The sequence below is a fragment of the Vipera ursinii genome, assembly GCF_947247035.1.
Source record: "Vipera ursinii genome assembly, chromosome: 3".
Lineage (NCBI taxonomy): Eukaryota > Metazoa > Chordata > Lepidosauria > Squamata > Viperidae > Vipera > Vipera ursinii.
In genome coordinates, this window is record NC_139516.1 from 208,663,175 (window position 1) to 208,686,209 (window position 23,035).

At 47.5% G+C, this 23,035-nt stretch overlaps 1 protein-coding gene across 12 annotated transcripts in view; it reads right to left on the reverse strand.

Annotated features, from left to right (window-relative positions):
- SLC45A4 (solute carrier family 45 member 4) overlaps window positions 1–23,035 on the reverse strand; it is a 105,591-nt gene that overhangs the window by 52,871 nt on the left and 29,685 nt on the right. For 3 of the 12 annotated variants that reach the window (XM_083360064.1, XM_083360063.1, XM_083360065.1), the window contains one exon: window positions 19,834–20,000. The exons of 5 other annotated variants lie outside the window; for them this stretch is intronic. The gene's annotated coding sequence lies outside the window, so the exon portion shown is untranslated. Of the gene's footprint in view, window positions 1–12,424; window positions 12,563–18,070; window positions 18,409–18,903; window positions 19,323–19,833; window positions 20,001–23,035 lie in introns of those variants that run through there. 4 more of the 12 variants (XM_083360066.1, XM_083360068.1, XM_083360067.1 and 1 more) reach the window with 4 other exon arrangements.

Here is a 23,035-nt window from a genome sequence, read left to right on the forward strand (position 1 = left end):
AAAAAGCTGGGTGGAATATAAACTCTATTATCATCAAAATGGCAGAAAATGATGTTTTAAGGCTTAAAATCTATTGTTATAACAAGCAATGATGCCGCATTTAAACAAACAAAAAAAAACACAAACCACAGCACAACTTGCCGAGAGACCTACTTATGCCAGCCACCCTCAACCTTACGAATTCCAAAGCTGTGTCAAAATAATTACTTGGGAATATCTCTTTAAATTTGCTGAGTGCGTTTTTATTTCATTCTTAATTATGCAATGCTGGTGTGGAAAATCTACTCACGTGGTCTCCGCAGACTTGGCAGCAAATAATCAAGTCAGAAAGGGTGGATTTCTCTTAACCTTCTCGTCCGTGTTTTTGCTCCGTGGCCTATTTTTCCCTACATCTGGGGGCGATTTCGCAAAAGCAAATTAAGGCGGCGGCTTGCGACGGGGCCTTGCCTTGAAGACTGTCTGAAGTTGCACAAGTTCGGGCTTCGTTTCCCTGGCAGCCTGCTGTGGCCACGGCCAAAAGGGAAGCAAAGCTATCTGCAATTAGCTGAGAAGCAGTTTGGCCTAGTGGTTAAAGCACCAGGGTAGAAAGCAAGAGACCACGAGTTCTACTGTAGTCCCGCCTTAGCCATGAAAGCTGACCGGGGGGGGGGGGAATCTGGGTCAATGACCAGGAGACTGTGAGTTCTTGTCCCACCTTGGCCATGAAAGCCGACTGGAGGACTCTTGGGTCAATCGCCAGGAGACTATGACTCTAGGTCAATTGCCAGGAGACTGTGAGTTCTAGTCCCGTCTTAGACGTGAAAGCCAATTGGAAGCAATCTGGGTCAATCACCAGGAGACTGCGAGTTCTAATCCTGTCTTAGCCAGATTGACCCAGATTCCCCCCAATCGGGTTTCATGGCTAAGGCAGGACTAGAACTTGCAGTCTCCTGGCGATTGACCCAGAGTCCCCCCCAGAGTCGGTTTGGGGGGACTCTGGGTCAATCGCCAGGAGACTGTGAGTTCTAGTCCCGCCTTAGCCATGAAACCCGATTGGGGGGAATCTGGGTCAATCGCCAGGAGACTGTGAGTTCTAGTCCCGTCTTAGACATGAAAGCCAACTGGGGGGATTCTGGGTCAATCGCCAGGAGACTGCGAGTTCTAGTCCTGCCTTAGCCATGAAACCCGATTGGGGGGACTCTGGGTCAATCTCCAGGAGACTGCGAGTTCTAGTCCTGCCTTAGCCATGAAACCCGATTGGGGGGAATCTGGGTTAATCGCCAGGAGACTGTGAGTTCTAGTCCCGTCTTAGACATGAAAGCCAACTGGGGGGATTCTGGGTCAATCGCCAGGAGACTGCGAGTTCTAGTCCTGCCTTAGCCATGAAACCCGATTGGGGGGAATCTGGGTTAATCGCCAGGAGACTGTGAGTTCTAGTCCCGTCTTAGACATGAAAGCCAACTGGGGGGATTCTGGGTCAATCGCCAGGAGACTGCGAGTTCTAGTCCCGCCTTAGCCATGAAACCCGATTGGGGGGACTCTGGGTCAATTGCCAGGAGACTGTGAGTTCTAGTCCCGTCTTAGACATGAAAGCCAACTGGGGGGATTCTGGGTCAATCGCCAGGAGACTGCGAGTTCTAGTCCCGCCTTAGCCATGAAACCCGATTGGGGGGACTCTGGGTCAATTGCCAGGAGACTGTGAGTTCTAGTCCCGTCTTAGACATGAAAGCCAACTGGGGGGATTCTGGGTCAATCGCCAGGAGACTGCGAGTTCTAGTCCCGCCTTAGCCATGAAACCCGATTGGGGGGACTCTGGGTCAATTGCCAGGAGACTGTGAGTTCTAGTCCTGTCTTAGACATGAAAGCCAACTGGGGGGATTCTAGGTCAATCGCCAGGAGACTGTGAGTTCTAGTCCTGTCTTAGACATGAAAGCCAGTTGGGTGATTTGGGGCCGATCCCTCCCTCTCAGCCCAACCCACCTCAGAGGGTTGTTATGGGGAAAATAGCAGAAGGATATGTCTGCCACCTTGAATTGTTTGTAAAAAAAAATCATAAAGATGAGATGCAAATAAATGAATCAACTAAGAGGCAGCTCTTTGGGGGTCCAACAATCTTTTCAGACTGAGCCAAGCCTTAAGACCCCCGTATATATAAACAACCAGAATATTTGATTATACAACATGTACAGATTGGGCTATTTCTTGCCACTATTGTAAAGCGGGGGGGGGGGGGGAAATCTTGCTAAACTAAAAAAAAAAGGCCCTCAGGATATCTCTGTTTATGCGCTTCTTTCTCTGTTGTAGAATAAGATCAGGGCTGGCACTGCATCACCTCGATGAAAATACACAATGCAATATTAACGCACAGCAAAAGAGAGAAAGCTGCGTTGAGTAAGCTGAGAACCAATTTGCATTTTATTTTTTATTTTATTTTATTTTATTTTACCTGAAAGCTGTTGACCCAAGAGAGAGATCTGTGTCCGAACGGATTAGGTTTTTCAAACAACTTTTCTGAATTCTTTTCAATTCAGCAGTTTCAATTTAGGCCGACCCGAAAAGAGACAGACGCAATAAAACTTAATAAAAATCCCCGTTTTTTTTTTTTGCTTTCCTAGCAGTAAAGATCTCCGGAAAGCCTTGCAAAAGCAACTGAAGAAAATGCAGGAAAATAATAAGATGCGACTGCTGAATCACACGCCACCTACGCTACCTTGTCGCCGTGCACTGCATTTTCCCTAGCTCAGTGCTGAAAATTACATTTCTAGCCACTGACCTACATGTGGTTTGATAGGGCCCAAACTCAAGTCCATCAAAATCCTTTTGAGCCTTAAGCTCCTCTCCTGGGATGTTACCAATCCCCACAGCTTTAGCTCACCTGCAAATTTGATAAGCACCTGTCACCTAGGTGAGATTCAAGGTGCTGGTGATGACCTATAAAGCCCTAAATGGCATGGGTCCGGATTATTTATTTTTTATTTATTTTAATTCCATTTATATCCCGCCCTTCTCCGAAGACTCAGGGCAGCTTACAAGCTTAGCAGTAGCCTTCATTCTATGTATATGCCTGCTTATTAGGGCTTTCACACACACCCCAAGCGGCATTATTACAAAGTCAGCTTATTGCCCCCAACAATCTGGGTCCTCATTTTACCTACCCCGGAAGGATGGAAGGCTGAGTCAACCTTGAGCCTGGTGGGACTCGAACCTGCACTAATTGCAGGCAGCTGGTGTTACTTAAGGAGGCATCTTAGGGAGCACCTGCTGCCGGCATCCACTTCCCATCGTCCTGTGCGCTCCCACAGGGAGGGCTTCCTCAGGGTCCCGCTGGTCAGGGAGTGCCGGCGGGCGATCCCCAGGGGGAGAGCGTTCTCGGTGAGCGCGCCTGCCCTTTGGAATGATTTACCTGTGGAACTCCGGACTGCCCCCGACCTGCGCTCGTTTCGCCGGGACCTGAAAACTTGGCTATTTGACTTAGCCGGCCTGGACTGAGGGGTTTTAAGGTTTTAAATTTTAAACTCTTTTGGGGGCTATTAATTTAATTTTACATTGCACTGTTTTAATTTGCCCTGTAAACCGCCCTGAGTCCCTCGGGAAAAGGGCGGTATATAAATCGAAACAAATAATTTATGAAAATGTTGAGGAGCACTGGATCAAGGACAGAATCCTGGGTTGCTTCTATTGCAGGGGTCTTCAAACGTGGCCCTTTTATGACTTGTCGACTTCCAACTCCCAGAATTCCTCAGCCAGCGACGCTGGGAATTGGAAGTCCGCAAGTCATAAGAGGGCCAGCTTTTTTGAAGACCCCTGCTCTTATTGCACGCATCAATATGAGCCAGCAGGGTGCTGCAGGTACCAAAAAAAGCTAACACAATCCTTAACAGAGGGATAAGAATCAAGACCACGTGAAGTGTCAGTACCGCTTTATAATGCCTTGGTAAGGCCACACTTGGAATCCTGCATCCAGTTTTGGTCACCACGATGTAAAAAAGATGTTGAGACTCTAGAAAGAGTGCAGAGAAGAGCAACAAAGATGATCAGGGGACTGGAGGCTAAAACATATAAGGAACGGTTGCTGAAATTGGGTATGTCTACTTTAATGAAGAGAAGGACGAGGGGTGACATGATAGCAGTCTTGTAATATCTCAGGGGTTGTCCCAAAGAAGAGGGAGTCAAGCTATTCTCCAGAGCACCTGAAGGAAGAACAAGAAGCAATGGATGGAAACTAATCAAGGAGAGAAGCAACCTAGGAGAACTAAGGAGAAACTTCCTGACAGTGAGAACAATTAGCCAGTGGAACAACCTGCCTCCAAAAGTTGTGAATGCTCCAACACTGGAAGTTTTTAAGAAGAGACTTGACAGCCATTTGTCTGAAATGGTATACGGTTTCCTGCCTTAGCAGGGGGTTGGACTAGATGACCTCCAAGGTCCCTTCCAACTTCCTCCTCCTCCTCCTCCTCCTCCTCCTCCTCCTCATTATTATTATTAACTTTTATTCATAAAACTGAACACTCAAATTGACTGGCACTAAGGGTTGACACGGGTTGCTGCCAGCATCCTAGGTATCAACCAGGTATCTCCTTAAAATGTAAGATGTTCCAAGTAGCGCAGTTTTTTCTAGCTTTGCTGGAGGTATTGCAGGAAGCTGCAATTTCTTGATGTATTTTGCAAAGTTTTTGGACATAGTTCCCAGTGCCCCAATGACAATGGGTATCACTGTTACACGTTTCATCCATAATCGCGCAGTTTCGATGGCCAGGTTGCGCTATTTCGTAATTTTTCCCCAGTTCTTTTTCTTCGACTCTGGCATCTCCTGGTACAGCGATATCAATCAGCTGTATGCTTCGGTTCTCTATGACTGCAATATCTGGCGTGTTGTGTTCCATGTGGCGATCTGTCTGTATTCGGAAGTCCCACAAGAACTTCACCCTCTCACTCTCGACAACTTTTTCCACCCTATGTTCCCACGACTTTTCGGACACAGGCAAGTCGTATTTTTTACACAATATCCAGTGGATTAGTTTAGCAACTCGGTCATGTCTAGCTTTGTAATCAGTTTGCGCGATTTTGCTGCACTCAGATATTAAATGTGAAACCGTTTGCAACTTTGTCGTTGCAAAGTCGGCAATTTGGATTGTCAGTAGATTTTTGTATCTTCACTTTCATGGCATTAGTTTGTAGTGCTTGTTCTTGAGCAGCCAGTATTAAGCCTTCCGTTTCTTTCTTGATGTTTCCCATCTTAAGCCATGCCCATGTCAAGTTCTTATCACATTTTCCTTCAATGTTTTTCAAATGCTGTCCATGCAAAGCTTTGGTTTTCCATGTATTTAATCTGTCATCCAGCCGTTTTTCCTTATATTCTCCTTCATCTGACTGTAGCCAATGAGCACGAGTGTTTAGAGAGCCAATCGGGTGTCATCTTGTTTTGGCAATGAGCCAATCAGATCACAGTAGGCTTCAGTTATTTATGTCATGTATTGAACTTGACAGAAGGACATTTGTCGGTGCGTTATGGGATCGCTATCAAGTGAGTTGGGTTTTTTTTATGTGTTCTTTCATTGAGTGAGCTTGTAAAACGCAATAAAATTAAAGTAATGGTGCAAAGAGTTGACTGGTCGCCCAGAAAGCCATGTGAAATAGTATATTATTAAGTGAACGAGGCTACAGTGGTAAAGAAATTGGAAGAAAAAAAATGGGGGGAAGCTTAAACCAAAGGTGGCATTTCTACTGCACGCTTTTCCCCAAAAGGTTTCCACAATTTTGGCCGCTACTGTACCACCCAGGTCGGACCACCGAAAGGTGCTGTGCGGAAAGTAACCCTTTCCAAGAACTGGTGCCAATTTGTTTCGCCGTGGGAGAAAGCTGCGTGGCTGTGCTACTTCATATCTCTAGATCGGAGAGGAAGCAACGAGTGCCTTGTCTTCTTCAGCCAAAGCTCAGCATGCTGAATCACATTATATCCCAATAATTGATTGCAAAAGAGAAATGCTTACACACAATCTCTTTATAACAGACCATCAAAGGGAGAGTGCGAGGTGAATTAAGGATTAGCAAGAGCTATTCAATGTGAGGATTAAAAAAAACAACAACCCCAAAAAACCAAACAAACAAACCATGCCCCCCCCCGAAATTAATTTATCTCATCCTTCCCTTTCTCATAGTCACTCAGCAGTTCTACAGAACCGGGTGTGCCTGGACCTCAGATCTATCATTCTTATCTGTATTTTACCGGTTCTCCAAAGCACCTGAAGGCAGGTCAAGAAATGGTGGGTGGAAACTCAGCAAGGAGAGAAGCAACCTGGAATTAAGGAGAAACTTCCTGACAGTCGGAACAATTAATCAGAGGAACAGCTGGCCTTTCAGAAGTCGTGGGCGCTCCATCACTGGAGGCTTTTAAGAAGAGACTGGACAGCCACTTATCTGAGATGGTATAGGTCAGGGGTCGGCAACCTCGGCTCTTTTATGACTCGTGGACTTCAACTCCCAGAATTCCTGAGACAGCTATGCTGGCTCAGGAATTCTGGAAGTTGAAGTCCACGAGTCATAAAAGAGCCAAGGTTGCCGACCCCTGGTATAGGTTCTCCTGCTTAAGCAGGGGGTTGGACTAGAAGACCTCCAAGGTCCCTCCCAGCTCTATTCTGATGCTGATTCTGCTCTCAGGTCATTAAGACCTTGCCAGCTTTGGCGGAAGCAGTTTAGCACTCAAGAATGTAGACAGACTGAATCTAGATCAGGGGTCCTCAACCTTGGCAGCTTTTAAGACTTGTGGACTTCAACTCCTGGAATTCCTCAGCCAGCTCTCTGGGAGTTGAAGTCCACAAGTCTTAAAAGTTGCCAAGGTTGAGGACTCCTGGTGTAGACGACGGTTTTCCCAGTAGGAAAGGGTTTATCTGACCTTGGCAACTTTTAAGACTTGTGGGAGTGCAGTTCCTAGAATTCCTCAGTCAGTATGGCTGGCTGGGGATTTCAAGCTGCCAAAGTTGAGAAGCACCGCTGGTAAAAACAAAGATCGACATCATGAGCAGATAGATCACGCTATCTTTGGAGCTAAACTCCACTACAGCGGCTGTCTGAGGAATTCTGGGAGTTTAAAGTTATCAAGGTTGCAAGCCCCTGGCCTAGGCTGTCCCTGTGCTCTTAAGCTAGTCAAAAAGCCTTGGATATTTTAAGGGTTAGAAGTTCAGTTTGTTGGCTCATGTTGCAGCAAGGGTTGCCCTCCAGAAGACAGCGTGTAAGCTATTACTGCTGGGTCACCAACTGGCATTTTGCCTAAGGCAGGACTAGAACTGGCCTCTTCTGGTTTCTAGGCCGGCACCTTATCCCGTACGTTGTTGTTGTTAGCTGTGAAGTCATGTCCGACCCATCGCGACCCTATGGACAACATTCCTCCAGGCCTTCCTGTCCTCTACCATCTTCTGGAGTCCATTTAATCTCACGCCTACTGCTTCAGTGACTGCATCCAGCCACCTCATTCTCTGTCGTCCCCTTCTTCTCTTGCCCTCAATCTTTCCCAGCATGAGGCTCTTCTCCAGCGAGTCCTTCCTTCTCATTAGGTGGCCAAAGTATTTGAGTTTTAGCTTCAGGATCTGGCCTTCTAAAGAGCAGTCAGGATTGATCTCCTCTAGGACTGACCGGTTTGATCGCCTTGCATTCCAAGGGACTCGCAGGAGTCTTCTCCAGCACCAGAGTTCAAAGGCTTCAATTCTTTGGCGCTCAGCCTTTCTTATGGTCCAGCTTTCACTGCCATACATTGCAACTGGGAAGACCACAGCCTTGACTATACGCACTTTTGTTGGCAGGGTGATGTCTCTGCTTTTTAGTGTGCTGTCTAGCTTTGCCATGGCTTTCCTCCCCAGGAGCAAGCGTCTTTTAATTTCTTGGCTACAGTCCCCATCTGCAGCGATCTTGGAGCCCAGGAAAATAAAACCTGTCACTACCTCCATTTCTTCCCCATCTATTTGCCAGGAATTGAGAGGGCCAGATGCCATGATCTTGGTTTTCTTAATGTTTAGTTTCAACCCAAGTTTTGCACTCTCCTTCTTCACTCGCAACAAGAGGCTCTTTAGTTCCTCTTCACTTTCTGCCATTAGAGTGGTATCATCTGCGTATCTTAGGTTGTTGATGTTTCTTCCGGCAATCTTAATTCCAACTTTTGATTCATCTAGCCCTGCCTTTCTCATGATGTGCTCTGCATATAAGTTAAATAGGCAAGGCGACAGTATACAGCCTTGCCGGACTCCTTTCCCAATTTTGAACCAATTTTAAGGGTTAGAAGTTCAGTTTGTTGGCTCATGTTGCAGCAAGGGTTGCCTTCCAGAAGACAGCGTGTAAGCTATTACTGCTGGGTCACCAACTGGCATTTTGCCTAAGGCAGGACTAGAACTGGCCTCTTCTGGTTTCTAGGCTGGCACCTTATCCCGTACACGTGGTCCTTGATTTACAACAGTTTGTTCAGCGACCGTTTGGAGTTTTACAGCGGCAGCGGGGAAAAAAGTGACTTACGACCGTTTGCAGCGTCCCCATGCTCGCGTGATCAAAATTCAGACACTTGGGAACTGCCTCGTATTTAGGACTGTTTCAATGTCCCGGGATGACGGAATTTCCCCTTTTGTGACCTTCTGTCAAGGGTCACAAAAGGGGAAATCCCACGCCAGATTCATTTAACAACCACTTAAATTTTGTTGTCAAATGGGGCATTTTTTTTAAAAAAATTCCATTTATATCCTGCCCTTCTCCGAAGACTCAGGGCGGCTTACAAGCTTAGCAATAGCCTTTATTCTATGTATATGCCTGCTTGTTAGTGCTTTCACACACACACCAAGCGGCATTATTACAAAGTCAGCTTAGCAACAGAAATCTGTGATGGTAAATCAAGGGCGACTTGTGCTTGAAATGGTCCCTCCATAGAATATGTGAGTTTGAGGGGGGGGGGCAAAACTGTGAACCCCTTCCCCACGGAGCCTGGCTCGGCTGTGTTCTGGACGGCAGCCCTTGTCACACCGTACGACATGAGCCAACAAGCTGAACTTGTTGGGTCGGGTTTTATAAATCGATCTTAACCTTTTAATCTGTATTAATTTATTACGGGCATTGCTGTTTAATTACTTTTTAATTTTTGTACCTTGTTTTTTTAATATGTATTGCCCTGTTCACCGCCCTGAGTCCTTCGGGAGAAGGGCGGTATATAAAATTAAATTAATAAATAAATAATAAATAAACTTCTAAACTCATAAAATGTCCAAGGCTTTTTGACCAGCTAAGGGCACAGGGACAGCCCAGGATGGCGAACCTTTGAGAGACCAATGCAATCCTATACCAGACACATTTTCAGATATTTGTTGAGAAGCATGGATGGAGCAACACACAGGGATTTTCCCCCACCCCCCCTTTCGGTGTGGCAATCAAAACAGTTCAAGGATTTGACTCATTACTGCAGCCGCATCACTCAAGCTATTCACAGGGGGGAAAAATAGAAGAACAGAGTTGGAAAGGTTTTGGAGGTCATCTAGTCCGACTCCCTGATCAAGCCGGAGATCCTATGGGAGAAAACCAGAACGAGGCTTCCCAGCTAAGACCCAGTTGGAAGAAGCTACAGTTTCAGAGGCTGGACCAAGTCCTGGGCCAACTCACAGCGGGGAGCTATCACAATTCCCGCAACTGGCACTCCTGCTCTACAGTTCTACATTAAAAGGGATGTACACAACCTTCCAGAGCTGTAGCAACCAACGGATCGTAAAAGCTCTCCGCAACTAATGGTTTCTGGAAGAAGCAACCATTAAAATTGCAAGGCAGTGGCCAAGCCTGCGTCGTCATTTACAGATGAGTGCATGTAGGATGACATCCAGGCAAGAGCTGCCAAAAAGTACTCCATCTCTCTTGAAAAAACTTCGCCCGGGAGACATTTTTTGGTAACTTTAATCTTTGGACATAAGATGTCAACCAGAAGCATTAAGAGAATAAGAGAAGGACCTTGGAGGTCTTCTAGTCCAGGGGTCCCAAACCCCCGGTCCGTGGACCAGTACCGGTCCATGGCATGCCAGCAACCGGTCCACACAAGCAAGCAAAGCCCCATCCGCGAGATGAAGGCAGCACACAAAACCACGCACCCTCCGGTCTGTGGAAAAACCTTTTTCCACGGAACCGGTCCCTGGTGCCCAAAGGATTGGGGGCCTCTGTTCTAGTCCAATCCCCGCTCAAGCAGGAGACCCTATATCATATCATATAGGAGCCGTGACCAGGGGGGCTTTTGCCCGGGTTCAACTGGTGCGCCAGTTGAGACTCTATCTCAGGGGTGTCAAACTCAATTTCATTGAGGGCCGCATCAGCATTGCAGTTGCCCTCAGGGGGCCGGGTGGGTGTGGCCTGGTTGGGTGTGGCCTACTGGGTGGGCGTGGCTAGAGTGCGTATGGCCTACTGGGTGGGCGTGGCCAGCTCTACATCGTTCGCATCAAGGGTGCCTATGGGGGCCTGGGCAGGAGTGGGACAGATCTGAGGGTCTCTGGCAGAAGGAGGGTCTCTGGGCCAGGGCCAAGGCAGTGGGGGCCATTCCCTCACTGTTTCCAGGATGGCTTCGCGGGCCGCATGAAACCACTTCGCGGGCCGGATCTGGCCCCCGGGCCTTGTGTTTGACATGTCTGCTCTATCTGGACCGAGATGCCTTGCGCACAGTCATTCATGCGCTCGTGACCTCCCGGTTAGACTACTGTAACGCTCTCTACATGGGGCTGCCCTTGAGGACCACTCGGAGGCTTCAACTGGTGCAGAATGCAGCCGCATGAGTTGTGATGGGGGCTCCCCGATACTCCCGTGTAACACCTCTTCTCCGTGAGCTGCATTGGCTTCCGGTTGCCCTCCGGGTGAGATTCAAGGGGCTGGTGATGACCTATAAAGCCCTGAATGGCTTGGGTCCGGGATATCTGAGGGAACACCTGCAGCCAGCATCAAGTTCCCTTTGTCCAGTGCGCTCCCACAGGGAGGGCCTTCTCAGGGTGCCGCCGGCAAAGGATTGCCGGAGGGCGACACCCAGGGGGAGGGCCTTCTCTGTGGGTGCGCCTGCCCTTTGGAACCAGCTGCCCGTGGAGCTCAGGACTGCCCCAGATTTTCGTTCGTTCCGCCGGGACCTGAAGACCTGGCTCTTTGAGCTTTCCGGCCAGGACTGAGAACTTTTAATTTTTAACCTATTGTAATTGGGTCTTTTAATTAGAGTTAAGGCTTTTAGATTTTAATCAAGGATAATTTAATTTATTTTAATTTGTTATTAACTTTTGTATTGTTATATTGTTTTAATCGCCTTGTGAACTGCCCTGGGTCTTACGGGAGAAGGGCGGTATATAAGTCTAAAAAATAAATAAATAAATAAATAAATAAATAAATAAATAAATAAATATAATTTGAGAGAAGGAGCTGTCTTGTCTCTTCTTAAAAACCTCCGGTGATGGACCACCCACAGCTTCTGAAGGCAAGTCACTGAAGCAGTAGGCGTGAGCGTAAATGGACTCCAGAAGATGGTAGAGGACAGGAAGGCCTGAAGGAACGTTGTCTACGGGGTTGCGATGGGTTGGACACGACTTTGCAACTAACAACAAATCTCAAGTGTCCACATGCATAACACATTTAAAACATTTATTTATTTATTTTATTTTAATTCCATTTATATCCCGCCCTTCTCCGAAGACTCAGGGCGGCTTACAAGCTTAGCAGTAGCCTTCATTCTATGTATATGCCTGCTTATTAGGGCTTTCACACACACCCCAAGCGGCATTATTACAAAGTCAGCTTAATTGCCCCCAACAATCTGGGTCCTCATTTTACCTACCTCGGAAGGATGGAAGGCTGAGTCAACCTTGAGCCTGGTGGGACTCGAACCTGCACTAATTGCAGGCAGCTGGTGTTACTTAAGGAGGCATTAGCCCACTGCGCCACCAAGGCTCATACTATATACAAGGGACGCGGTGGCTCAGTGAGTTAGGACGCTGAGCTTGTCGATCAGAAGGTCGGCAGTTTGGCGGGTCGAATCCCGAGTGCCGCGTAACAGAGTGAGCGCCTGTTACTTGTCCCAGCTTCTGCCAACCTAGCAGTTCGAAAGCACGCAAAAATGCAAGTAGAAAAATAGGGACCACTATGTTGGGAAGGTAACAGCGTTCCGTGCGCCTTTGGTGTCTAGTCATGCCGGCCACATGACCACAGAGATGTCCTCGGACAAGCGCTGGCTCTTCGGCTTTGAAACGGAGATGAGCACCGGCCCCTAGAGTCGGAAACGACTAGCACGCATGTGCGGGGGCATGTGCGGGGGAACCTTTACCTTCAGCTATATGCAACATATGTATAAAGCTACACTCTTACATATAAGTAACATATAAATATTAATCACTGTCCATCTTGAATACATAACGAAAGGAGAAAGGAGGACTTATCTTATTTCATCTCATCTCATCTCATCTCATCTCACCTTATCTTATCCCCTTCTCCGTCTCTGACAATTCTGATTCTTGTAAAGTTAAGGTCTCCCATGTGATTTATTTTAGTTCACATCAGATATTTAGTGCCTGGTGCCATTTAAGGGTTTCATCAACAAAGCCTGGTGGGCCTGCAGGGAGGGGAAAAAAAGTATCCTAGCAGTCTAATTGTCATTTTTTAAGGCAAAGGAGGGCAGTGAGCCGCAGTTGCAGTTGTCCGAATTAACAACTTCCTCTATTGCCTTGTTTAAAATGCTAAGGAAACCGTTGCCAAGTCACCTGACTTCCAACTGCAATGCAGAGGGATGAGCGATAAGCTGCTAATGTTGGTTAACAGCATGCTTTATCCAAGACCGTGAAACTATGGAGCCAGCATTTGGCTCTAAGCTATCTTGGATTTCGTGACATCATAGGGGAAAGAGAATACAGGTTAGTCCTCAGGGTTACGACGGTTCCTGTAATGGCCATTTGAAGTTAAAGCAGCACGGAAAAACGTGACTCGGGACCATTTTTCAGGCTTGCAACATCCCCACGGCCATGGGATCAAAATTCAGATGCTCGGCAACTGACTCATACTTATGACGGTTGTAGTGCTCCGGAGAGGGGGGAAACAGGTCAGGTGATCCCCTTTTGCGACCTTCTGAGAAGCCAAGTCAACGGGGAAGCTAGATTCACTTTGCAACTGTGTTGCTACTTAACAACTGCAGCGATTCGCTTAACATCGGTGGGAAGAAAAGTCGTAAAATGGGGCAAGGCATCTCACTTAGCAACAGAAAATTTGGGGGCTCAACTGTGGCCGTTAAGTTGGGGATCCCTAGGATCCCTCCGGATTATTCTGCGTTTCCTCAGGATCCTGGCGAACGTTCTCAACATTTTATACTAAAGACACAAGAAGTCTTAACCTGGGCTTCCAACCGTTTATATGACCTGATGTCTGTTGGTTTTATAGCATGGTGCCTGCACGGACACCCACACAAACACACCTCTGAAGCTAATCTAGCAGCCACAACAGCCACCTCTTTGCTGAACTATTGCAGCCAGTTTTGGTCACCATGTCACAAAAAAGAGGTTCAGAGTTTGGAGAAAAAAAAATCAGAGAAGAGCAAGTAAGATGATCAAAGGTCTGGAGGCCACAACATACAAAGAACGGCTGCGGGACTTGGGTTTGGCTAGTCTAAAGAAAAGAAGAAATAGGGGAGACAATGATAGCAGTATTCTAGCATTTGAGTGGCTGCCACGAAGAAGAGGAGGGGGTCAAATTCTTCTCCAAAGCACCAGAGGGCAGGAAGAGAAACAATGGTTGGAAACTGACCAAAGAGAGAAGCAACCTGGAATTGAAGAGAAACTTCCTGACGGTGAGGACAATCAACCAGTGGAACAGAAGCTGCCTTCAGAAATCGTGGGCGCTCCATCACTGGAGATTTTTAAGAAGAGACTAGACAACCACCTGTCTGAGATGGAGTAGGCTCTCCTGCTTGAGCAGGGGGCTAGACTAGAAGACCTCCAAGGTCCCTTCCAGCTCTATTCTATTCTAGATTCTAGATGGGTGGGTCTCGACTCCCCAAGATCCAGATGGAGAAAGCTGCACTCCAGAGCACTTGGCTGGTGGCAACTGGGAGGAGACTCTTGTTGAGGATCACATGACTTCCACAGGAAGAGATCCACTTCAGTTTCATCGGTAAAAACGTAGGACCTTCAGTTTCACCGTCGCTAATAGCAGAACCCGAGAGATTTTTCTGGATTTATTACCGGGAACAGACTATCTTGAGTTGCAGGATGTATTTTGGTGGAGCAGTGGGCTAATGCCTCCTTAAGTAACACCAGCTGCCTGCAATTAGTGCAGGTTCGCATCCCACCAGGCTCAAGGTTGACTCAGCCTTCCATCCTTCCCAGGTAGGTAAAATGAGGACCCAGATTGTTGGGGGCAATTAAGCTGACTTTGTAATAATGCCGCTTGGGGGGGCCCAAAAGCCCTAGTAAGCAGGCATATACATAGAATGAAGGCTACTGCTAAGCTTGTAAGCCGCCCTGAGTCTTCGGAGAAGGGCGGGATATAAATGTAATAAAAATAAAATAAATAAATAAATTTTATAAAGCACAGCTGGCCAGGGGATTTTGGGAGTTGAAGTCCACCCATCTTCAAGTGGACAAGGTTGAGAAACATTGCTCTAAGCCAGGGGTCCTCAACCTTGGCAACTTTTAAGACTTGTGGATTTCAACTCTCAGAATTCTGGGCAGTTGAAGTCCACAAGCCTTAAAGTTGCCAAGTTTGGAGATGCCTGCTTTAATGAGTAAGGATGCTGAATCATAACAGATGACCTGATGCCCCATTATTGCCCTTTATGGGTCTTGAGCAATGGAACACCGCAGGGAGAGATGCATGGCGCTGCATTTACTTATCAGTTACCTTTTATTCGAACGATATACTTTGCTCTCCGCTCCTATTATTTCACCCCATTGCATCTCTTACATTAATTCAATTAATCGTCAAGGTTTCAAAAGTCAAAGATACAGTAGTATAAATTATAGAGCACGGGGAAACACAGGCTAGGTTATATTGAACAGTTAGATGAATAATGGGGTAAAAGTCAAAGAAGCCAGAGAAGACTCATAAATGACTTTGGCCCAATCATCAGGAAACAGTGAGTTCTAGTCCTTCCTTATGTATGAAAGCTGGCTGGGTGACTTTGGGCCAATCACCAAGAGACAGTGAGTTCTAGTCCCGCCTTAGGCATGAAAGCCAGTTGGATGACTTTGGGCCAATCACCAGGAGATGGTGAGTCCTAGTCTCGCCTTAAGGACAAAAGCTGGCTGGGTGACTTTGGGCCAATCACCAGGAGACGGTGAGTTCTAGTCCCGCCTTAGGCAGGAAAGCCAGTTGGGTGACTTTGGGCCAATCAAAAAACACCAAACTCAGAGAGCACCAAGGACTTCACAGTTGAGCTACAAATATTCTATTGATAAATAGTCTCTAACTAAGAATATGAGCCGTGGTGGCGCAGTGGTTAGAACGCAGTATTGCAGAATGCAGTGGTTAGAATGCAGTAATTCTGCTGACTGTCAACCGCCAGGAGTTCGATCCTGACCGACTCAAGGTTGACTCAGCCTTCCATCCTTCCGAGGTAAAATGAGGACCCAGATTGTTGGGGGCAATAGGCTGACTCTGTAAATGGCTTAGAGAGGGGCTGTAAAGCACTATGGAGCAGGGTATAAGTCTGAGTGCTATTATTGTTCGTGCCATTAAAGGCCTTATTTGAGAATTCCAGCCAGTCTTATAGACATCCTTCATTCTACGCTATATTAGGTTGTCGTGTTATATTGGTTTCCGAAATGTTTACTTTTGGTTTAATGAAATCTGGAATCTGAAGATTCCACGAAGCCAACATCAAACCTGCTTTGCCTTCTCGTTCAAAAGCTACAAGTTCTGAGCCCGCCCACTCATTGAAAAATACTGTTTTAATTATTTAGAATTATGAAGCCAAACGGAAGAGGATCGAAAGAAGGCCGAGCGTTTGAAGGTTTATGGAAAAAGTAAAAAACAAAACAAAATCAAGATGGCAGAAGCAACGGGAGCCCCGCCCATTTAACATGCATTTGACCCACATAAAAAAAAAATAGGCGGAGCTTTATCCGCTCAGTTTCAGCCACCATTTTGATCTCCGTTCACGGACGTGCTTGATGGTCAATCCTCCAGGGACATCATCCCTCCTACGCTTCCCACAGGGGGAAATTGCTCAGTATTCGAAGCAAGAATACGAAGAACCAACTGTCTGTCGTTAAGCCGTACGTTGGCGACGAGGGTTTCGCCCCATTTTACAACCTTTCTCGCCGCTTCCTTGCCTCATCTGAAAATCGCAAAAAGGGGATCACATGATCCCGGGACACTGCAAAGCTCATAAATGTGAATCGGTTGCCAGGCGTCTGAATTTAGATCAAGTGACACACGGGGGACGCTGCAACCGTTATTAAAAATGTAAAAAAAATGGTCATAAGTCACTTTTTTTTAGTGCCGTTGTAACTTTGAGCCATCTGTTGTAAGTAGAGAACTAAAGGTGAAGGTAAAGGTTCCCCCGCACATGCATGCTAGTCGTTTCCGACTCTAGGGGCCGGTGCTCATCTCCGTTTCAAAGACGAAGAGCCAGCGCTTGTCCGAGGACGTCTCCGTGGTTATGTGGCCGGCATGACTAGACGCCAGAGGCGCACGGAACGCTGTGACCTTCCCACCGTAGTGGTCCCTATTTTTCTACTTGCATTTTTACGTGCTTTCGAACTGCTAGGTTGGCAGAAGCTGGGACACGTAACAGGCGCTCACTCTCTTACGCGGCACTCGGGATTCGACCCGCCAAACTGCCGACCTTCTGATCGACAAGCTCAGCGTCCTAACCCACTGAGCCACCGCGTCCCTCTAAGTAGAGGACTACCTGCATACAATTTTTTTAAGAGGTTATGCCGAACAATCTATTTTCTCCTTTTTTTAAAATTTGCATAAACAGTTCCGTAGGTTTGTTGTCTAGAGAAACCAAGATGAAAAATATCCTTAAGACCTCAGAGGCCCTTCCTTCCAGTTGAGAAAGCCAGCAGCTGATAGCGAAAGGGTGTCACTCGAGATAACAAAGCACCACAGCTCCTTTTTACTCCCTGTCCTATCAGGGTAATGCTCTCTTGCTATCTCTCCGAAGAGATTATTCTTTCAAAACTACTAATTGAGGACTTTGAGCTGGATCCCGGTGAAAAGCACCAGTCTACAACATGTACTGGTAATAAAGGAATTAATGGTTGTTGGGACGTTCTGTTCCCTTGCTGCTATTAAGGGGAACTAAATAGCCAAGGAAAAGCAGCCGAAAGGTGATAGACAACCAAGGTGATAGATCACATAGTAGCCGTGACTAAGGGGGCTTTCGCTCAGGTTCACCTGGTGCGTCAGTTGCGGCCCTATCTGGACCGGGATGCCCTGTGTACGGTCACTCATGCGCTCGTGACCTCTCGTCTGGACTACTGCAATGCTCTTTACATGGGGCTTCCCTTGAAGACCACTCGGAGGCTCCAACTGGTACAGAATGCAGCCGCGAGAGTTGTCTTGGGAGTTTCCCGGTACTCCCATGTTACACCTTTGCTCCGCGAGCTGCATTGGTTACCAGTTGTCTTCCGGGTGAGGTTCAAGGTCTTGGTGATGGTTTTTAAGTCCTTACATGGCATGGGTCCGGAATACCTCGGGGACCACCTGCTGCCGGCATCAACTCCCCTCCGCCCTGTGCGTTCCCACAGAGAGGGCCTCCTCAGGGTGCCTCCGGTCAGAGAATGCCGGCTGGTGGCCCCCAGGGGGAGGGCCTTCTCTGTGGGTGCCCTGGCTTTATGGAACCAACTGCCGGTCAAGCTCCGGATGGCACCGGATCTTCGCTCCTTCCGGCACGGGTTAAAGACCCATCTATTCGAACAAGCTGGCCTGGCCTGATGGGGGAATTTTAGGGTTTTTTAATGTGTTTTATACCTTGATTGTTTTAATTGGGCAATTATTTAATTCTTTTTTTAACTTTTGTATTTCTATTTATATGCCCTGTTCACCGCCCTGAGTCCTTCGGGAGAAGGGCGGTATAAAAATTTAATAAATAATAATAATAATAATAAAGCAGAATACTTGCAGTTCAAATGAGGGGGGGTGTCTCTGCTCTCTGAGCTTGATTGTTTTCTTCCAGATGTTTTATTACCCAACTAGGTGACACCATCAGTGCTAGAAGGGAGTGGGGAGGTTTGCCCCGTCAGTGTTGGTGGGAGTTTTGGTCACCGCCTTACAAAAAAAGACGCTGAGACCTTGGGAAAAGTGGAAAGAAGAGCAACTAAGATGACTGAAGGCCTGGAGGCTAAAATATATGAAGAACGGTTGCAGGATTTGGGCTTGGCTCATCTGGAGAAAAGAAGGACTAGGGGAGACAGGATGGCAGTATTCCAGTATTTGAGGGGCTGTCACTTAGGAACATGGCGGCTCAGTGGGTTAGGACGCTGAGCTTGTCGATCAGAAGGTCGGCGGTTTGGCGGGTCGAATCCCGAGTGCCGCGTAGCAGAGTGAGCGCCTGTTACGTGTCCCAGCTTCTGCCAACCTAGCAGTTCGAAAGCACGTAAAAATGCAAGTAGAAAAATAGGGACCACTATGGTGGGAAGGTAACAGCGCTCCATGCGCCTTTGGCGTCTAGTCATGCCGGCCACATGACCACGGAGACGTCCTCGGACAAGTGCCAGCTCTTCGGCTTTGAAACGGAGATGAGCACCGGCCCCTAGAGTCGGAAACGACTAGCACGCATGTGTGGGGGAACCTTTACCTTTTACACATAGAAGAGGGGGTCAAGTTATTCTCCAAAGCACCAGAGGGCAGGACAAGAAACAACGGATGGAAACTAATGAAGGAGAGAAGCAACCTAAAACTAAGGAGAAATTTCCTGACAGTCAGAACAATTAACCAGTGGCAACAACAACTTGCCTTCAGAAATTGTGGGTGCTCCATCACTGGAGGCTTTTAAGAAGAGACCGGAGATCTACTTGTCTGAAATGGTACAGGGTCTCCTGCTTGAGCAGGGGGCTGGACTAGAAGACCTCCAAGGTCCCTTCCAGCTCTGTTCTGATTCTGATTCAAAGGCGTGTTCTTGCTGGTTCTTTGATTAAGCTGTTGTTTACTCCTTGAGAGTCTGTCTGAGTTGGTAGTTCCTTGGGTTGAGGAATGCTGGCTGGGGTATTCTGGGAGTTGAAGAACACACACCTTAAAATGGCTAAGGCTGAGAAACACAACTCAAGAACAAGCTTGGTTTCAGTCAGCTGACACAAGCTGGAGGCCAACTTAGGCCTTGCGGAAATCGATTTGACGGTGGTCAGATTCAAGCCTGCTGCTCTCGTTTTAGTCTACAATTCCTATCGGTCCTGGCCATTTCAGAGAGCACTAAGGACTCTATAATCCTCCTCCTCTCTGCAAACTCCACTCCTTTCTAGCACTGATGATGTTACCTCGTTTAGGTAATGAAACATCTGCAAGAAAACAAGCAAGCTCAGAGAGAACCAAGGACCCCACAGTCCTCATCCTCATCCTCCATGCAAACCCCACTCCCTTCTACCACTGATGATGTTACCTCGTTTAGGTAATGAAACATCTGCAAGAAAACAAGCAAGCTCAGAGAGCATTAAGGACTCCATAGTTGTTGTCCTCCTCCTCCTCCTCCTCCTCCTCCTCCTCCTCCTCCTCCTCCTCCTCCTCCTCCTCCTCCTCCTCTCCACTCCATAAAACCAACTTCCTTCCAGCACTGATGATGTTCCCTAGTTGGATCATGAAACATCTGCAAGACAACAACCAAGTTCAGAGAGCACCAGGGACCCCACAGCCCTCCTCCCCCTTCTCCTCTTCACAAACCCCACTCCTTACTTGCACTGTTGTTGTTCCCTAGTTGGGTCATGAAACATCTGCAAGACAACAACCAAGCTCAGAGGGCACCAAACACACCACAGTCCTCCTCCTCCTCCTCCTCTCTACTCCATAAAACCAACTCCTTTCCAGCACTGATGATGTTCCCAAGTTGGGTCATGAAATGTCTGCAAGACAACAACCAAGCTCAGAGGGCACCAAACACACCACAGTCCTCCTCCTCCTCCTCCCTACTCCATAAAACCAACTCCTTTCCAGCACTGAGGATGTTCCCTAGTTGGGTCATGAAACATCTGCAAGACAACAACCAAGTTCAGAGGGCACCGAGGAACCCCCCCCCCCCTATTCAGCCCTGAGCTGCAAACTTTCTTCTTTTTGGGTAACTCTTGCTGTTGTGAGCTAACTCCGTGTCTTTTCACAAATGCTGCACAGCTTATCCTCCCGTCGGAAAGTGGGAGACCTGCAAGACTTCGAAGGAGACGGTGTCACCGACAGCAAAATAGGAAAGAACAGGAGGAGTTTGATTTTAATCTCTGGTCTCTGGGAAAACAAAGCCACGAATAGCAAGCACGTTACATCAAGGAACGAGGAACATTAAAACTGGAATGTCTTTATGAGTTTACCCACCGCAGTCTAATTAGTATTCTAGGATTACACTTTGTAATGCAGTCTTTCCACCACCAACAACCTAAGGCACAAAAGGTTTGCTCTCAGGCCTTTGAATCCGTGCCACGAGATTTAGCAGCAAAATATGAAAAAGAGCATTTGCAATAGGCCAGGGGTAGGCCACCTTGGCTCTTTTATGTCTCGTGGACTTCAACTCCCAGAATTCCTGAGCCAGCATGGCGCAGCTTGGAAACCTCTCCCTTTTCCCTCGGCATGGCTGGCTCAGGAATTCTGGGAGTTGAAGTCCACCAGTCATAAAGCGGCCTAGGCCAGGGGTAGGCAACCTTGGCTCTTTTATGACTGGTGGACTTCAACTCCCAGAATTCCTGAGCTATCATGGCTCAGCTCGGAAACCTCTCCCTTTCCCCTCAGCATGGCTGACTGAGGAATTCTGGGAGTTGAAGTCCACAAGTCATAAAGCGGCCTAGGCCTAGGCCAGGGGTAGGCAACCTTGGCTCTTTTATGTCTCGTGGACTTCAACTCCCAGAATTCCTGAGCCAGTGACACTGAGGGGAAAGGGAGAGGGTGGCTGAGGAATTCTGGGAGTTGAAGTCCACCAGTCACAAAAGGGCCAAGGTTTGAAGACCCCTGCAAAATAGGCCTTTCAAGTCTCCTGGACTTCCAAGTGCCCGAGGATGGAAAGAGAGTTGAGAAACACGTACAGGTAGCCTTCGACTTACAAAAGCTCATTTAGTGACCGTTCAAAGTTACAACGGCGCTGAAAAAAAAGCAGCCTATGACCGTTTTTCACACTTACGACCATCGCAGCCACCCCCAGGATCACGTGAGCAAAAATTCAGACCCTCGACAACTGGCATGGACTTAGGACAGTTGCACTGTCCCCGGGGTGGCGGTGGTGTGTCGCGTGATCCCCTTTTGTGACCTTCTGACAAGCAAAGTCAATGGGGGAAGCCGGATTCACTTAACGACCATGTTGCTAACTTAACAACCGCAGTGGTTCACTGAACAACTGTGGCAAGAGAGGTCGTAAAATGGGGAAAAACTCACTTAACAAGTGTCTCACCTGGCAATATAGTTTTTGGGCTCGGTTGTGGCCGTAAGCCGAAGACTACCTGTTGTTTAGTGACCATTCAAAGTTATGATATACCCCCCCCCCGAAACTACTTATTACCCAGATTTAAAGTTCTGACATTCGCCCTCCTGCTATGTTATAACAACAACAATAAAAAGTTGGAAGGGACCTTGGAGGTCATCTAGTCCAACCCCCTGCTCAGGCAGGAGACCCTATACCAGGGGTAGACTTTTTTGTGTTTCTTATTGACAATTGTTAAGTCCGGGGGTGTTAGGTTGCAGGTGCTTGTCTGTTTGAATTCTTAAAGTCCCAGAGCAGTTTAATTTTCTATGACTTTCTCTGTTTTATGATCCCACCGGTTCTGGCTTGCAGGCAAATGTTATTTCTTGCAGATCTTCCAATGCACCATTGTTGCTCCTTGTTGCTGCTGTTGTTATTATTATTTCTCTGTTTCTCACACCTATTAAATGCTGTTGTTGGCACCGAGACAGTTATTAACCCGTCATCCAGGCACATCTTCCTAAAAAAAAAACCAACCCCTTTTGAGTCATTTCCCTTTGCCTTCCTGTCGCATCTGGTCCGTAGCCTCTCTGTCAGATGGGTAGCTTGGCAGAGGGCAGATCCCCAGTGGGAGAAGGTATCGGGGGGGCATCAGAAAGGGCAGCTCGGAAACAAATTGGCATCATTTGGGGATCGGGGGGGCAGCAGTTGGGAGAGGCAGGATGCATTTGTGGCTTAGAAAACATTGATGAGACGTTTGTTTTTTGCGGTCCGACTCGAACTGGCGCAGATTTATCTACTGTATGCAAAGCGCAGATAGCCAGCGCCGAAATAACACAAAACATGGGCTTTAGTGATCTGCCAGTCTCCTAGACGCCAGGGAGTCCTCGACTTAACGACCACAACTGAATTCATAATTTCTGTTGTTAAGGGAGACATGTGGCCGTTAAATGAAACTGGCTTGCCCATTGACTCTGCTTGTCAGAAGGTTGCCAAAGGGAATCACAGGACCATGGGACCCTGCAACCGTCATAAATATCGCACCCAAATGTAAAAATGTAAAAAATTCAAAGAAGAGCAACTAAGATGATCAAAGGCCTGGAAGCTGAAACATACAAAGAACAGCGGCGGGACCTGGGTTTGGCTAGTCCAGGGGTAGGCAACCTTGGCTCTTTTATGATTGGTGGACTTCAACTCCCAGAATTCCTGAGCCAGCCTGGCTCAGCTTGGAAACCTCTCCCTTTTCCCTCAGCGTGGCTGGCTCAGGAATTCTGGGAGTTGAAGTCCAGGAGTCATAAAGTGGCCTAGGCCAGGGGTAGGCAACCTTGGCTCTTTTCTGACTTGTGGACTTCAACTCCCAGAATTCCTGAGCCAGCATGGTGCAGCTTGGAAACCTCTTCCTTTTCCCTCAGCATGGCTGGCTCAGGAATTCTGGGAGTTGAAGTCCAGGAGTCATAAAGTGGCCTAGGCCAGGGGTAGGCAACCTTGGCTCTTTTATGATTG